This window comes from Somniosus microcephalus, unplaced genomic scaffold, assembly GCF_052327205.1.
Source record: "Somniosus microcephalus isolate GS21.2 unplaced genomic scaffold, FLI_Smic_1.0 unresolved_chr6, whole genome shotgun sequence".
In the NCBI taxonomy this organism is placed as follows: Eukaryota; Metazoa; Chordata; class Chondrichthyes; order Squaliformes; family Somniosidae; genus Somniosus; species Somniosus microcephalus.
The window spans coordinates 13,785,323-13,801,324 of record NW_028225184.1 but is presented as its reverse complement, the minus strand read 5'-3'; positions in this window follow the sequence as shown (position 1 = coordinate 13,801,324).

Here is a 16,002-nt window from a genome sequence, read left to right as displayed (position 1 = left end):
GCAAGGGTTCCTGCTCCTGATCACTGTCCATTGACCCCTGAGTTAGTGAGAGGGGAAATCAGCCAGGGTTCCTGCTCCTGACCACTGTCCAGTGACCCCTGGGTTAGAGAGATGGGAAATCAGGCAGGGTTCGTGCTCCTGATCACTGTCCAGTGACCCCTGGGTTAGAGAGATGGGAAATCAGTCAGGGTTCGTGCTCCTGATCTCTGTCCGGTGACGCCTGGGTTAGAGATAGAGGGGAAATCAGCCAGGGTTCGTGCTCCTGATCACTGCCCAGTGATCCCTGGGTTAGAGAGAGGGGAAATCAGCCAGGGTTCCTACTCCTGATCACTGTCCAGTGAGCCCTGAGGTAGAGAGAGGGGAAACCATCCAGGGATCCTGCTCCTGATCACTGTCCAGTGACCCCTGGGTTAGAGAGAGAGGGGAAATCAGCCAGGGTTCCTGCTCCTGATCACTATCCAGTGACCCCTGGGTTAGAGAGAGGGGAAATCAGCCAGGGTTCCTGCTCCTGATCACAGTCCAGTGACCCCTGGGTTGAGAGAGAGGGGAAATCAGCCAGGGTTCCTGCTCCTGATCACTGTCCAGTGACTCCTGGCTTAGAGAGGGGAAATCAGCCAGGGTTGCTGCTCCTGATCACTATCCAGAGATCCCTTGGTTAGAGAGAGGGGAAATCAGCCAGGGTTCCTGCTCCTGATCACAGTCCAGTGACCCCTGGGTTAGAGAGAGAGGGGAAATCAGCCAGGGTTCATGCTCCTGATCACTATCCAGTGAACCCTGGGTTAGAGAGAGGGGAAATCAGCCAGGGTTGCTGCTACTGATCACTATCCAGAGATCCCTGGGTTAGAGAGAGGGGAAATCAGCCAGGGTTCCTGCTCCTGATCACAGTCCAGTGACCCCTGGGTTAGAGAGAGAGGGGAAATCAGCCAGGGTTCATGCTCCTGATCACTATCCAGTGACCCCTGGGTGAGAGAGAGGGGAAATCAGCCAGGGTTCCTGCTCCTGATCACAGTCCAGTGACCCCTGGGTTAGAGAGACAGGTGAAATTTGCCAGGGTTCCTGCTCCTGATCACAGTCCAGTGACCCCTGGGTTAGAGAGAGAAGTGAAATCTGCCAGGGTTCCTGCTCCTGATCACTGTCCAGTGAACCCTGGGTTAGAGAGAGAGGGGAAATCAGCCAGGGTTCATGCTACTGATCACTGTCCAGTGACTCCTGGCTTAGAGAGGGGAAATCAGCCAGGGTTGCTGCTCCTGATCACTATCCAGAGATCCCTGGGTTAGAGAGGGGGGAAATCAGCCTGGGTTCCTGCTCCTGATCACTGCCCAGTGACCCCTGGGTTAGAGAGAGGAGAAATCAGCCAGGGTTCCTGCTCCTGATCACTGCCCAGTGACCCCTGGGTTAGAGAGAGGGGAAATCAGCCAGGGGTCCTGCTCCTGATCACTGCCCAGTGAACCCTGGGTTAGAGAGAGAGGGAAATCAGCCAGGGTTCCTAGTCCTGATCACTGTCCAGTGACCCCTGGGTTAGAGAGAGAAGGAAATCAGCCAGGGTTCCTGCTCCTGATCACTGACCAGTGACCCCTGGTTAGAGAGAGAGGGAAATCAGCGAGGGTTCATGCTCCTGATCACAGTTCAGAGACCCCTGGGTTAGAAAGTCAGGTGAAATCCGCAACGGTTCGTGCTCCTGATCACTGTCCAGTGACCCCTGGGTTAGAGAGAGGGGAAATCAGCCAGGGTTCCTCCTCCTGATCACTGTCCAATGACCCCTGGGTTAGAGAGAGAGGTGAAATCAGCCAGGGTTCCTGCTCCTGATCACAGTCCAGTGACCCCTGGGTTAGAGAGAGAGGGGAAATCAGCCAGGGTTCGTGCTCCTGATCACTGTCCAGGAACCCCTGGGTTAGAGAGAGAGGTGAAATCAGCCAGGGTTCCTGTTGATACAGGGCTTTGGGGTGAGAGCGGGTCAGTGGGATTAGTTTGTGGATTGATACAGGCCTATGGGGAGAGAGCGGGGAAGTGTGATTAGTTTGGGATTGATTCAGGGCTATGGGGAGAGAGCGGGGCAGTTGGATTAGTTTGGGATTGATAAAGGGCTATGGGGAGAGAGCAGGGCAGTGGGATTAGTTTTGGGGTTTGATACAGGGCTATGGGTTGAGAGCGGGGCAGTGTGATTCGGTTGGCATTGATACAGGGCTATCGGGAGAGAGCAGGACGGTGGGATTAGTTTGGGATTGATACAGGGCTCTCGGGAGTGAGCGGGGCAGTTGGATTAGTTTGGGATTGATACAGAGTTATGGGGAGTGAGCGGGGCAGTGTGATTAGTTTGGGATTGATACAGGGCTATCGGGAGAGAGCGAGGCATTGGGAATAGTTTGGGATTCATACAGGGCTATCGGGAGAGATACCGGCAGTCTGATTACTTTGGCATTGATACAGGGCTATGGGGAGAGAGCGGGGCAGTGTGATTAGTTTGGGATTGATACAGGGCTATGGGGAGAGAGCGGGGCAGTGGGATTAGTTTGGGATTGATGCAGGACTATGGGGAGAGAGCGGGGCATTGGGATTAGTTTGGGATTGATGCAGGGCTATGGGGGGAGAGCGGGGCAGTGGGATTAGTTTGGGATTGATACAGGGCTATCGGGAATGAGCGGGGAACTGGGATTAGTTTGCGGATTGATACAGGGCTATCGGGAAAGATCGAGGCAGTGGGATTAGTTTGGGACTCATACAGAGCTATGGGGAGTGAGCGGGGCAGTGGGATTAGTTTGGGGATTGATACAGGGCTATGGGGGGAGAGCGGGGCAGTGGGATTAGTTTGGGGGTTGAAACAGGGCTATGGGGTGAGAGCAGGGCAGTCTGATTAGTTTGGGATTGATACAGGGTTATCGGGAGCGAGCGAAGCATTGGGAATGGTGTGGGATTGATACAGGGCTATCGGGAGAGATCGGGGCAGTGTGATTAGTTTGGGATTGATACAGGGCTATGCGGAGAGAGCGGGGTAGTGGGATTAGTTTGGGATTGATACAGGGCTATGGGGAGAGAGCGGGGCTGTTGGATTAGTTTGGGATTGAAAAAGGGCTATGCGGAGAGAGCAGGGCAGTGGGATTAGTTTTGGGGATTGATACAGCGCTATGGGGAGAGAGTGGGGCAGTGAGATTAGTTTGGGATTGATGCAGGACTATGGGAAGAGAGCGGGGCAGTGGGATTAGTTTAGGATTGATGTAGGGCTATGGGGTGAGAGCGGGGCAGTGGGATTAGTTTGGGGATTGATACAGGGCTATGGGTAGAGAGCGGGGCAGTGGGATTAGTTTGGGGATTGAAACATGGCTATGGGGAGAGAGAAGGGCAGTGGGATTAGTTTGGGGATTGATACAGGGCTATGGGGAAAGTGCGGGGCAGTGGGATTCGTTTGGGATTGATACAGGGCTATGGGGAGAGAGCGGGGCAGTGGGAATAGTTTGGGATTGATACAGGGCTATGGGGAGAGAGCGGAGCAGTGAGAATAGTTTAGGGATGGATACACGGCTGCGGGGAGAGTGCGGGTCAGTGGGATTAGTTTGATTGATACAGGGCTATCAGGAGAGCTCTGGGCAGTGGGATTAGTTTGAGATTGATACAGGGCTATCGGGAGAGCGAGGCATTGGGAATAGTTTGGGATTGATACAGGGCTGTTGGGAGAGATCGGGGCAGTGTGTTTAGTTTGGGATTGATACAGGGCTATGGGGAGAGAGCGGGGCAGTGGGATTAGTTTGGGGATTGATACAGGGCTATGGGGAAAGAGCGGGGCAGTGGTATTAGTTTGCGATTGATGCAGGGCTATGGGGAGGGAGCGGGGCAGTGTGATTAGTTAGGGATTGATACAGGGCTTCGGGGAGAGACGGGGGCAGTGGGATTAGTTTGGGATTGATACAGGGCTTCGGGGAGAGACGGGGGCAGTGGGATTAGTTTGGGATTGATGCAGGACTATGGGGAGAGAGCTGGGCAGTGGGATTGTTTTGGTGATTGATACAGGGCTATCGGGAGAGAGCGAGGCAGTGTCATTAGATTGGGATTGATACAGGGCTATCGGGAGAGATCGGGGCAGTGGGATTAGTTTCAGATTGATACAGGGCTATCGGGAGAGATCGGGGCAGTGTGATTAGTTTGGGATTGATAAAGGGCTATGGGGTTTTGTATATTCCACATGTCCTGTGCTTGAAGGCTCTGACATTGGCCAGACATTGTTTAAGCATTGTCTTGGGCTGTTTACTATGAACACCTTTAACTTTTTCTGATCTACACAGGATGCAACAGATCAGAAAAACCTCCATTCAACAATGCGAATTCCTGTCTCTGCAAAGACATCATAACTGTTCCACAATGCAGGAATGTCGCAAACAGCTTTTGATAGCTGAGATCAACTTTAACCATTCAAACCTTTCAGGTAAAGAAGCTTCTAGATTCCGAGCCACAAATTGAATCGTTAAAGACAGAAAGAATGTCACAGAAATGTGATTTATTGCTGTTATTTTACAATTTACAAATATACACACAATTTGTGTCACTGAATTATAAACAAAAAGCAGGCAAAGCTATGACTTAACAGAAATAAACACTTGTTTTTCTTCCTGGACAGCAAAACCAGTCAGACTGACTTGCAAATGTTTACTGATATGTTGACGTAAAGATTTATAATTTACCAATTTCGCTTCTAATGTTTTTGTCTCAAACATTCTCCACAATATTAATCCCTGCTCTTGTCACAAGGAGTGTTGAATTATTTTAGGTACTTCGCAATTAAAAGCAGGAAACAAACGTCATTATACTCACAAATTTTAATCTCCTATTTCAAACATTCAAACCAAATCGAATTGTACGTTATCACTTTAATCAAAGTATTTTCTGTGTCTCTCTCAATAAACAAAGAGTGGTTTCTTCTAAAGTAGCTTCCTGCAATTTTTATACATCATTACATAACTCTTGCTTCAATTAACACTCCACTAAATGTTTAAGAGGAAATCTATATTTACGTTATTCCTGCGACTTGTTAGGACTATCAAACGACAGACATTATAAAATGGTTTGTGTTTTTCCCCTTTCTTGGTTCTCTTCCTAAATGTCTTAATGGTATATCTTTAAAAAGTCATTAAAAAGTAATATGTAACTCCTACAAATCCTCCCCTACCTTCCCCCTCATCAACACCATGGTTGCATGTTTGTGTAAAGCTACTCACTTCAGTCAATCACTCAAAATCAAATCTTGAGATATTTCAATTTGAAAACATTTTAACCATTTCAGAGCTCTTTAAAAGCGTTTCGACTTCAAGACCTGTTTGAAACTTGTTTAGGTGAGGGGAAAATTGGCTTTTGCTTCAGTCTCTTCCAGAATCATGTTCGAAACTTAGGGGGAAAAAGTGTTTTTTACACTCATTTTTGGTGAAAAATTCATTATAAATCTTTAAATTCTTTCAAGTCTCACTGCAGCTTTGACAGAAGAAGTTGCTCCAAGTTGCTCCTTCCCCCTTCAATGCTGTCGTTAAACATCCGACAAAATAAAGTCTAATTCCAAACGGAGCTCCAATCAGAAAGTGAATAATGTGGTTAAACTTCCTAAGAAGGCGGCGAGGTTATCTATCCCCAGCCTTGGCGATGAGTTGGGATCAGTTTTTGGAGATGTTGTTTCCTCTTTTTCTGTTGCCGTTCCCTCCGTCTCTAAGACTCTGAGGTACAAACGGAGGGACAAACTATTTCGCTTTCTCGCAACATGATTTAAATAACCCTGGCTGATTTCCCTCTCTCTCTAACCCAGGGGGTCACTGGACAATGATCAGGAGCAGGAACCCTGGCTCATTTTCCCCTCTCTCTAACCCAGGGGTCACTGGGCAGTGATCAGGAGCAGGAACCCTGGCTGATTTCCCCTCTTTCTAACCCAGGGGTCACTGGACAAGGATCAGGAGCATGAACCCTGGATGGTTCCCCCTCTCTCTAACCCAGGGGTCACTGGACTGTGATCAGGAGCAGGAACCCTGGCTGATTTCCCCTCTCTCTAACCCAGGGGTCACTGGACTGTGATCAGGAGCATGAACCCTGGCTGATTTCCCCTCTCTCTCTAACCCAGGGGTCACTGGACAGAGATCAGGAGCAGGAACCCTGGCTGATTCCCCCTCTCTCTCTAACCCAGGGATCACTGGACTGTGATCAGGAGCAGGAACCCTGGATGATTTCCCCTCTCTCTCTAACCCAGGGGTCACTGGACTGTGATCAGGAGCAGGAACCCTGGCTGCTTTCCCTCTCTCTCTAACCCAGGGGTCACTGGTCAGTGATCAGGAGCAGGAACCCAGGCTGATTTCCCTTCTCTCTAACCAGGGGTCACTGGATAATGATCAGGAGCGGGAACACTGGCTGATTTCCTCCTCTCTCTAACTCAGGGGTCACTGGATAGTGATCAGGAGCATGAACCCTGGCTGATTTCCCTCTCTCTCTAACACAGAGGTCACTGGGCAGTGATCAGGAGCAGGAACCCTGGCTGATTTCCCCTCTCTCTAACCCAGCGGTCACTGGGCTGTGATCAGGAGCAGGAACTCTGGCTGATTTCCCCTCTCTCTCTAACCCAGTGTTCACTGGACTGTAATCAGGAGCAGGAACCCTGGCTGATTTCCCCTCTCTCTAACCCATGGGTCACTGGACAGTGATCAGGAGCACGAACCCTGGCTGATTTCCCCTCTCTCTAACCCAGGGGTCACTGGACAATGATCAGGAGCAGGAACCCTGGCTGATTTCCCCTCTCTCTCTGTCCCTCTCTCTCTCTGTCCCTCTCTCTCTCTGCCCCTCTCTCTCTGTCTCTCTCTCTCTGTCCCTCTCTCTCTCTGTCCCTCTCTCTCTGTCTCTCTCTCTCTCTCTCTCTCTGTCCCTCTCTCTTTCTCTGTCCCTCTCTCTCTCTCTCTCTCTGTCTCTCTCTCTCTCTGTCCCTCTCTCTCTCTGTCCCTCTCTCTCTGTCCCTCTCTCTGTCCCTCTCTCTCTCTGTCCCTCTCTCTCTCTGTCCCTCTCTCTCTCTGTCCCTCTCTCTCTCTGTCTCTCTCTCTCTGTCCCTCTCTCTCTGTCCCTCTCTCTCTGTCCCTCTCTCTCTCTGTCCCTCTCTCTCTGTCCCTCTCTCTCTCTCTGTCCCTCTCTCTCTGTCCCTCTCTCTCTCTGTCCCTCTCTCTGTCCCTCTCTCTCTCTGTCCCTCTCTCTCTCTGTCCCTCTCTCTCTCTGTCTCTCTCTCTCTGTCCCTCTCTCTCTGTCCCTCTCTCTCTGTCCCTCTCTCTCTCTGTCCCTCTCTCTCTGTCCCTCTCTCTCTCTCTGTCCCTCTCTCTCTGTCCCTCTCTCTCTGTCCCTCTCTCTCTCTCTGTCCCTCTCTCTCTGTCCCTCTCTCTCTGTCCCTCTCTCTCTCTGTCTCTCTCTCTGTCCCTCTCTCTCTCAGTTCAGTTCAGTTCAGTTCAAATGCTTTATTGGCATGAAAGTTTACAGAGAACCATATTGCCAAAGCTTACATCGCAAAAAGGTACAGTTTTCCAACATTCTGTAGGTGTCAATCGATTTGACATTTGTTGGGTACATACAATATTACTTTTAAACAATATTAATTTTAAACAGTCTTTCTACTTCATTTGGTACGTTCAATATTAATTTAAACAGTCTTACTTTTAAACAGTCCTCAGGTTGTGACATGTTGTTACATATTTGGCCCCAAGGTATGGTCTGTCTCCTTCTCCTAGGACTAATCTCAATTTTGACAGATCATCCAATTCCTTGAAATCTGGGGTTGTTTGGCTTAGCTTGTTGAATAATATGTTTCTTGATGTGTTGAATTTTTCGCATTTTAGGAGGAAATGCATTTCTGTTAAGGCCAGCGTAGACAGTACATGGGTGACCAAAAGGCAGAGCAAGGGCAGGAAGGTAGTGCAGAAATCCCCTGGGGTTGTCTCCCTTAGCAACAGGTTCACCGTCTTAGGTACTGTTGTCGGGGGGGGTGACGCATCGGGGGAAGGCACCAGCAGCCAGGCTCATGGCACCATGACTGGCTCTGTTGCAAAGAAGGGAGGGAAAAAGAGTGGCAGGGCTATAGTAATAGGGGATTCGATTGTAAGGGGAATAGATAGGGGTTTCTGTGGTCGCGACCGAGACTCCAGGATGGTATGTTGCCTCCCTGGTGCAAGGGTCAAGGATGTCTCGGCGCGGGTGCAGAACATTCTGGAGGGGGAGGGGGAACAGCCAGTTGTCGTGATACATGTTGGTACCAACGACGTAGCTAAAAAAAGGGAAGAGGTCCTACAAGTAGAATTTAGGGAGTTAGGAGCCAAGCTAAAAAGTAGGACCTCGAAGGTAGTAATCTCTGGATTACTACCAGTGCCACGTGCTAGTAAGAGTACAGAGAACAGGATAGTTAGGCTAAATACGTGGCTTGAGCAGTGGTGTAAGAGGGAGGGTTTTAAATTTTTGAGGCATTGGAACCAGTTTTGTGGTAGGTGTGACCTATACAAAAGGGACGGTCTACACCTGTGCAGAGATGGAACTGATGTTCTCGGGGTAATTTTTGATAAAGCAGTTCGGGAGCATTTAAACTAGTATGGCAGGGGGCTAGAAACCTATGTAGTGAAATAGAGGAAAGTGAAAGGCAGACAGAAATAAATGGTAAAAGGGTGAGGAACAAAAAACAAAGGGCCAAACTAATTCATAAAAAATGTGAGCATAAAAAAAGCCTGAGGGTTTTATACCTTAATGCGAGAAGCATCAGGAACAAGGTAGATGAATTAGCTGTGGAAATAGAGGTTAATAATTATGATCTAATTGGGATTACGGAAACATGGTTGCAGGGTGAGCAGGGCTGGGAGCTTAACATACAGGGGTATTCAGTATTTAGGAAGGATCGACAAAAAAGAAAGGGAGGAGGGGTAGCATTGCTAGTAAAAGAGGGGATAAATGCAATTGAAAAGAAGGATATTAACTCAGTTAATACAGAATCTATATGGGTGGAGCTAAGAAATAGCGAGGGGCGAAAAACATTAATAGGAGTGGTATATAGGCCTCCAAATAGTAAAATAGAGGTTAGGGAGGGCATCACGAGGGAAATTAGAGAAGCGTGCAATAAGAGCACAGCTGTCATCATAGGTGACTTTAACTTACATATAGATTGGACTAGCCTAATCAGTAAAAATAATGAGGAGGAGGAATTCCTTGAGTGTTTAAGGGATGGTTATCTGGATCAATATGTCGAGGAACCAACTCGGGAACAGGCTATATTGGACTGGGTACTGTGCAATGAGAAGGGACTAATCAGTAATCTTGTTGTACGGGGACCCTTGGGTCAGAGCGATCATAACATGATCGATTTCTCACTCGAAATGGAGAGCGAAGAAATTGACTCAGAGACTAAGGTCCTGAATTTAAACAAGGGGAATTATGATGCCATGAGACGGGAACTGAGTAGGTCTGATTGGACAACGTTCCTGGGAGGACTGGAGGTAGATAAACAATGGCAAACATTTAAAGATAGAATGACAAAATTGCAAAAATTGTTTATACCAATCTGGCATAAAAGGAAATCTAAAAAGGTGACTCAACCGTGGATAACAGGGGAAATTAGAGACAGCATAAAATCCAAAGATAGGGCGTATAAAATAGCCAAAAAAAGCGCCAGAGCGGAAGATTGGGAACAGTTTAAGATAGAGCAAAGGAGGGCAAAGGGCATGATCAAGAGGGGCAAAATAGCTTACGAAAACAAGCTGGCGGAAAATATAAAAACTAACTCCAAAAGCTTTTATAAATATATCAAAAGGAAAAGACTGGTGAAAACCAAAGTTGGTCCATTGCAGTCAGATACGGGGGAATATATAATGGGAAATAAGGAAATGGCAGATCAACTAAATGCATACTTTGGGTCAGTCTTTACGAAGGAAGACACAAAAAACCTCCCTGGGATATCGGGAAAAATAGGGACATTGGCAAAGGAGGAACTGACGCAAATCAATATCTCTAAGGATATGGTGTTAAGGAAGCTAAAGGGATTGAAGGTGGACAAATCCCCAGGGCCTGATAACATGCATCCTAGGGTACTGAAGGAGGTGGCCCTAGAGATAGCGGATGCACTAAGGATGATTTTTCAGAATTCATTAGACTCGGGAACAGTGCCGATGGATTGGAGGGTAGCTAACGTTACCCCACTATTCAAAAAGGGGGGTAGGGAAAAAGCAGGTAATTACAGACCTGTAAGCCTTACATCAGTTGTGGGCAAAATGCTGGAGTCCATCATTAAGGATGAAATAGCGGAGCACTTAGCAAATGGGGACAGGATAGGACAGAGTCAACATGGATTTACAAAGGGTAAATCGTGCTTGACTAATCTATTGGAATTTTTTGAGGGAGTAACTGGTAGAATAGATGGGGGAGAGCCAGTAGATGTGGTGTACCTGGACTTCCAAAAGGCCTTCGATAAGGTCCCACATAAAAGATTAGCATGGAAAATTGAGGCTCATGGGATAAAGGGGAAAGTTTTGGCGTGGATAGGGAACTGGCTGTCAGATAGAAAACAGAGAGTTGGAATAAACGGCTCATTTTCTGAATGGCAGGCAGTAACAAGTGGGGTACCACAGGGATCTGTCCTGGGCCCCCAGCTGTTCACAATTTACATTAATGACCTGGATCAGGGAGTCGGATGCAGCATTTCCAAATTTGCAGACGACACTAAACTAGGAGGGGGGGTGGGCTCAGAGGAAGAGACCAGGAAGCTCCAGAGCGATTTGGACAGACTGGGCGATTGGGCGGATAAATGGCAGATGCACTATAATGTGGACAAGTGCGAAGTTATCCACCTTGGGTGCAGGAACGGGAGGGCAAATTATTATTTAAATGGCAATAGATTGGGAGAGGGGGAAGTACAGAGAGACCTGGGTGTTCTTGTACACCAGTCACTGAAGGCGAGCATGCAGGTGCAACAGGCGGTCAAGAAGGCAAACGGTATGCTGGCCTTCATAGCAAAAGGGTTAGAATACAGGAACAGGGATACCTTGCTGCAGCTGTACAGGGCACTGGTGAGACCACACCTCGAGTACTGTGTACAGTTTTGGTCGCCTCATCTGAGGAAGGATGTTCTTGCCATGGAGGGGGTGCAGCGGCGATTCACCAGGCTGATACCAGGAATGGCGGGAATGACCTATGAGGAGAGACTATGTAGTTTAGGGATGTACACACTGGAGTTTAGAAGATTGAGAGGGGACCTCATAGAAGTGTATAAAATTCTGACAGGTCTAGACAGACTGGATGCAGAAGGAATGTTTCCCTTGGCGGGTGAGAACAGAATTAGAGGACATAATTTAAGGATAAGGGCTAAACCATTTAGGACAGAGATGAGGGGGAATTTCTTCACTCAGAGAGTGGTGAACCTGTGGAACTCATTGCCACAGAGGGCAGTGTACGCCAGCTCATTAAATATATTTAAGAGGGAATTAGATATATTTCTACGGGCAAAAGGGGTTAAGGGTTACGGAGAGAAGGCGGGGACGGGATACTGAATTAAAGGATCAGCCATGATCTCATCGAATGGCGGAGCAGGCACGAAGGGCCGAATGGCCTACTCCTGCTCCTATCTTCTATGTATCTATGTATGTTTCAACCTCGCCAGCCAGACATTGATCGCATATTCTATTCTCTCTAGGCTGCCAGGATTTCTTGTATCTGCCTTTTTCAATTTCCAGTTGGTGGTCGCTTAGTCTGTACCTGGTGAGGGTCTGTCTCTGTTTTGTGTCTCTGATGGTCGTGAGGTAGTCTGCCAGTTTATATTCTCTTTTTAGGGCCCGGTAACATTCTAATCTGCTTTGGCTTTCGGTTATTTTGTTCCAATGTTCCAGGTAGGTTTCTTTGCATTTTTTAATGATTTGGTTCACTCGGATTGGTGTTTGGACGGCTGTGTTGGTCTGGGGCTGGTCAGGGTCCGGCTGAGTACTTAGTTTCAGTAGCAGCTGACTCAGGGGACTCTTTTCTGGGTTTAGCTCTTGGGTCTGAAAGGCTTTGAAATGAAGGGTGTCTGGGGAGCTAGATTTGAGGTGATTTAGGAAGTTTAGTGCTCGTTTTTGGATGTTTATTATCAGTGGGTATCTGCCTAGTTCTCTCTCTCTCTCTCTCTCTCCGTCCCCCTCTCTCTCTCTCTCTCTCTCTGTCCCTCTCTCTCTCTGTCCCTCTCTCTCTCTGTCCCTCTCTCTCTGTCCCTCTCTCTCTCTGTCCCTCTCTTCTGTCCCTCTCTCTCTGTGTCCTCTCTCTCTCTGTCTCTCTCTCTCTCTCTGTCCCTCTCTCTCTCTCTCTCTCTGTCTCTCTCTCTCTCTCTCTCTCTCTCTGTCTCTCTCTCTCTCTCTCTCTGTCCCTCTCTCTCTCTGTCTCTCTCTCTCTCTGTCCCTCTCTCACACTCTCTCTCTCTCTCTGTCCCTCTCTCTCTGTCTCTCTCTCTCTGTCCCTCTCTCTCTCTCTCTCTCTCTGTCCCCTCTCTCTCTGTCTGTCTCTCTCTCTCTCTCTCTCTCTCTGTCTCTCTGTCTCTGTCTCTCTCTCTCACTCTGTCTCTCCCTCTCTCTCTCTCTCTGTCCCCTCTCTCTCTGTCTCACTCTCTGTCTCTCTCTCACTGTCCCTCTCTCTCTGTCCTCTCTCTCTGTCCCTCTCACTCTCTGTCTCTCTATCTCTGTCCCTCTCACTGTCTGTCTCTCTCTCTCTGTCCCTCTCCTCTCTCTGTCCCTCTCTCTCTGTCCCTCTCTCTCTCTGTCTCTCTCTCTCTCTCTCCGTCTCTCTCTCTCTCTGTCCCTCTCTCTCTGTCTCTCTCTCTCTGTCCCTCTCTCTCTGTCCCTCTCTCTCTGTCCCTCTCTCTCTGTCCCTCTCTCTCTGTCTCTCTCTCTGTCTCTCTCTCTCTCTCTCTCTCTGTCCCTCTCTCTCTCTCTGTCTCTCTCTCTCTCTGTCCCTCTTTTGTTTCTTTTGTTCTATTGTCCGATCGCAGCCCTGCCTCCGATCCATCTTTTCTTTCCAGTTTTGAAGAAAGGTTCGACCCGAAACGTCAACTCAAATTTATGTCCACGGATGTTGCCTGAACTGCTGAGTTTTTCCAGCATTTTCTGTTGTTAATCACACTGCCCCGCTCACTCCCCATATCCCTGTATCAATCCCAAACTAATCCCCCTGCCCTGCTCTCTCCCCATAGCCCTGTATCAATCCCAATCTAATCCCACTGCCCCGCTCACTCCCCATAGCCCTGTATCAATCCCCAAACTAATCCCACTGCCCTGCTCACTCCCCATAGCCGTGTATTAATCCCACTGCCCCGCTCACTCCCGATAGCCCTGTATCAATACCAAACTAATCTCACTGCCCTGCTCTCTCCCGATAGCCCTGCATCAATCCCAAACTAATCCCACTGCCCCGCTCTCTCCCCATAGCCCTGTATCAATCCCAAACTATTCCCAATGCCTCGCTCTCCCGATAGCCCTGTTTCAATCTCAAACTAATCCCAATGCCCCGATCTCTCCTGATAGCCCTGTATCAATCATCAAACTAATCCCACTGACCCGCACTCTCCCCGTAGCCCTGTATCCATCCCCAAACTATTCTCACTGCTCCGCTCTCTCCCCATAGCCCTGTATCAATCCCAAACTATTCTCACTGCTCCGCTCTCTCCCCATAGTCCTGTATCAATCCCAAACTAATCCCACTGCCCCGCACTCTCCCCATAGACCTGTATCAATCCCCAAACTAATCCCACTGCCCCGCTCTCTCCCAATAGCCCTGTTTCAATCCCCAAAGTAATCCCACTGCCCCGCTCGCTCCCCATAGCCCTGTATCAATCCCAAACTAATCCCAGTGCCCCGCTCACTCCCGATAGCCCTGTATCAATCCAAAACTAATCCCAAAGCCCCACTCTCTCCCCATAGTCCTGTATCAATACCAAACTAATCCCAATGCCCCGCTCTCTCCCCATAGCCCTGTTTCAATCCCCAAACTAATCCCACTGCCCAGCTCTCTCCCCATAGCCCTGTATCAATTCCCAAACTAATCCCACTGCCCCGCTCTCTCCCCATAGCCCTGTATCAATCCCCAAACTAATCCCACTGCCCTGCTCTCTCCCCATAGCCCTGTATCAATCCCCAAACTAATCCCACTGCCCCGCTCTCTCCCCATAGCCCTGTATCAATCCCAAACTAATCCCACTGCCTCGCTTTCCCCCCATAGCTCTGTCTTGATCCCAAACTAATCCCACTGCCCTGCTCTCCCCCCATAGCCCTGAATCAATCCCAAACTAATCCCACTGCCCCACTCTCTCCGCATAGCCCTGCATCAATCCCCAAACTTTTCCCAATAGCCCTGCATCAATTCCAAACTAATCCCTCTGCCCCACTCTCTGCCCATAGCCCTGCATCATTCCCAAACTAACCGCACTGCCACGTTCTCTCCCCATAGCCCTGGGAGTGTTTGATGGGACAGTGTAGAGGGAGCTTCACTCTGTATCTAACCCGTGTTGTTCCTGCCCTGGGAGTTTTTGATGGGCTGGTTTAAAGAGAGCTTTACTCTATCGATTCTGCAGCAAACCTTGATAGATTGCAAGTCCGGGGATTCAGCGCATACACAGCGCAGACGGAAACACGGAACTTGTGGGGCCTCTACCAAGGCCTAAGTCGTTGGTACGGAGACCATGATTTCAGTGCCATTATCTTTGTTTGATATAATCCTTCACTCCTGTGTATAAGAAAGTGAGTCTCATGGCCTAAAATTCATTCAAATCTCAGTAAGAATACCCAGAACAGACTTTAATTGTCTTTTATTTGCTTCATTTTTCAAAGGTGTACCCAGATATCTGCAGACCATCATTCAACCGCATGTGAATCCCTCCTCTGCATTGAAATCAAATCACGGTAACACTTTTATTTAATCTACCGAGGTTCAGTATTGAAATATACCAGGAGATCCATGCACGTTTTGATAAAGCAGATTAACAATGAATTCAGTGGGGAAATTTAGCAAACAACAGGCCGATTTTAATATGATAAGGCAGGATCTGTCCAAAGTGGACTGGGAACAGCTACTTGACAACCCTCTGTCTCAGTCCCAAACTAATCCCACTGCCCTGCTCTCTCCTGTTAGCCCTTTATCAATCGCCAACCTAATCCCACTGCCTCGCTCTCTCCCCATAGCCCTGTATCAGTCCCCAACCTAATCCCACTGCCGCGCTCTCTCCCCATAGCCCTGTATCAATCTCCAAACTAATCCCACTGCCCTGCATTCTGCCCATAGCCCTGTATCAATCACAAACTATTTCCACTGCCCTGCTCTCTCCCCATAGCCCTGTATCAATCCCCAAAGTAAGCCCACTGCCCGCTTTCTCCCCATAGCCCTGTGTTATATCCAAACAAATCCCACTGCCCGCTTTCTCCCCATAGACCTGTGTTATATCCAAACTAATCCCACGGCCCCACTTTCTCCTCATAGCCCTGTATCAATCTCCAAATTAATCCCACTGCCCCGCTTTCTCCACATAGCCCTGTATCAATCCCAAACAAATCCCCCTGCCCCGCTCTCTCCCCATAGCCCTGTATCAATCCCCAACGTAAGTCCACAGCCCTGCTTTCTCCCCATAGCCCTGTGTTATATCCAAACAAATGCCACTGCCCCGCTCTCTCCCCATAGCCGTGTATCAATCCCCAACGTAAGCCCACTGCCCCACTTTCTCCGCATAGCCCTGTGTTATATCCAAACTAATCCCACTGCACCGCGCTCTCCCCATAGCCGTGTATCAATCCCAAACTAATCCCACTGCCCCGCTCTCTCCTCTAGCCCTGTATCAATCACAAACTAATCCCACTGCCACGCTCACTCCCCATAGCCCCGGACCAATCCGACGCTTATCCCGCTCCTGATCACTATCCAGTGACCTCTGTGTTAGAGAGAGGGGAATTCAGCCAGGGTTCCTGCTCCTGATTACTGTCCAGTGACTCCTGGGTTAGAGAGAGGGGAAATCAGCCAGGGTTCCTG